The 2,500-nt window shown below is 24.3% G+C and overlaps 2 pseudogenes; both read left to right on the plus strand.

Annotated features, from left to right (window-relative positions):
* Positions 1–961: 961 nt before the first annotated feature.
* On the plus strand, positions 962–1,145 carry LOC129617289 (5.8S ribosomal RNA; annotated as a pseudogene).
* A 290-nt stretch (positions 1,146–1,435) lies between these two features.
* Positions 1,436–2,500, plus strand: part of LOC129617292 (large subunit ribosomal RNA) — a 4,018-nt pseudogene continuing 2,953 nt past the window's right edge.

Genomic DNA, 2,500 nt, shown 5'->3' on the forward strand with positions numbered 1-2,500 from the left:
TATTTTAATAAATATATGTATCTGATACTGTTATATATTTATTGCAAATATATAACATTAATAGTATCAAAATGTATCCCCCCTGGGGCGGTAAATCGCAAAGTAAAACCAAAACAAGGCACCAAAATATATAAAAAGGCCACATATAAAAAAAATAAAAATCATTATATTAATTATATAATATGGAAGTATTTTAAATAAAACAATATACGATCATTTATAATAAAAGTAACCATCTGAGTATCGAGTGTGATATGGTAAGGTAAGGAATGATTAGTAAATATTAATGTAGCAAATAACACTAAAACTACTATATTTGTATAACCATTATTTATAATGCGATTATAATCTAATATAGTAGTAATGATATTATATTTGTATAACCATTATTAGAAATAATAATGAGATTATATTCTAATATAATAAAATATTATAAATATCTATATTATATTTATAAATATGGAAATTTTATATATTAAATAATGATTTTTAAAACGAAGAGGTGTCAAAATGTCCATGAAACTCTAGAATTAATGATTATATCATTTATTCGACCTTTATTGGATACGATATGTATATTTTAATAAATATATGTATCTGATACTGTTATATATTTATTGCAAATATATAACATTAATAGTATCAAAGTGTATCCCCCCTGAAATAATATAATATAAAAAAAATAAAAATCATTATATTAATTATATAATATGGAAGTATTTTAAATAAAACAATATACGATCATTTATAATATAGAAAATATATAAAAATATATTCTTACGTTGTTGTCCATATATTATGGTAATAACTTTTCTTGTATAAAACAGTTGGGATACGGATAAAAGGAAAGTTAGAGACATTCGCAGCACATAGATTATATTATTTATATATTTTAATATGTTTTAGAATGTATATATATTATCGATATATATCTGACGAAAATAAAAAAAAAATTTTATAAAACTCTAAACGGTGGATCACTTGGCTCATGGGTCGATGAAGAACGCAGCTAACTGTGCGTCATCGTGTGAACTGCAGGACACATGAACATCGACATTTTGAACGCATATTGCAGTCCATGCTACAGAGTATATAAATTTATTAAAAAATTTAATACTGCATGGACTACATATGGTTGAGGGTTGTAAGAATAATTTAATAAAGTTGCTTATAATATAATTTTAAATTATATTATTTATAGCACATGATATATTACTGGTAGGAATACCATAATATTAAAATTCAATTATATATATTTTACTTATATTATAAAATATAATAAAAAAATAAGTATATCCTAGTATTAATAAATTAGTATTAATACATTAAAGAGGAAAACTTATATAAAATTATATTATTTATAATATAAACAATACAGTAACTTATATATATTTAGTTTTCAACTAAAAAGAAAAATTAAAAATATTCTTAAAAACAACCTCAACTCATATGAGACTACCCCCTGAATTTAAGCATATTAGTTAGGGGAGGAAAAGAAACTAACTAGGATTTTCTTAGTAGCGGCGAGCGAAAAGAAACTAGTTCAGCACTAAAGGATTTTGTTTATACAAATATCCGATGTAGTGTATGGAATATCTATATTCTAATATGAGAAATTAACAGTCTAAGTCCTTCTTAAACGAGGCCATTTACCCATAGAGGGTGCTAGGCCCGTATGACGTTAATGATTATTAGAAGATATTTCCAAAGAGTCGTGTTGCTTGATAGTGCAGCACTAAGTGGGTGGTAAACTCCATCTAAAACTAAATATAACCATGAGACCGATAGCAAACAAGTACCGTGAGGGAAAGTTGAAAAGAACTCTGAATAGAGAGTTAAATAGTACGTGAAACTGTTTAGAGGTTAAGCCCGATGAACCTAAACATCCATGAAATATGAAAAATTCAACATTATAAATATTATATAATTATATAATAATGATGGTGTGCAATTTTTTCATATATGGACATTGCAATCTGTTAATAAATATATATTTATCATAAGATATATTTAAAAAGTTTATTTTATATATGAAAATTTATTTTCTATATAATATAATTTAAATATTATCGGATAAATAATTGACAGATAAAAAATCAATATAATGCGTAAATTATATATTATTATAATTTTATAATATTATATTAATTTATATATTAATATAATTATTATATGCATTAATATGATTAGCAATGCTATAGATTTAGGATACCTTCGGGACCCGTCTTGAAACACGGACCAAGGAGTCTAACATGTGTGCAAGTCATTAGAATTTATTTTAAATAAAATCTAAAGGCGTAATTAACTTAACTGTTAATATGGGATTAAATTATATATATAATTTTATATATATAATATCAATCCTGGGGCGTTCTATATAGTTATGTATATAAATAATTTTTAATTATTTTTTATACCTCTAACTAGAACGTACCTTGAGCATATATGCTGTGACCCGAAAGATGGTGAACTATACCTGATCAGGTAGAAGTCAGGGGAA

This window comes from Condylostylus longicornis, unplaced genomic scaffold, assembly GCF_029603195.1.
Source record: "Condylostylus longicornis isolate FDR11 unplaced genomic scaffold, ASM2960319v2 ptg000484l, whole genome shotgun sequence".
In the NCBI taxonomy this organism is placed as follows: Eukaryota; Metazoa; Arthropoda; class Insecta; order Diptera; family Dolichopodidae; genus Condylostylus; species Condylostylus longicornis.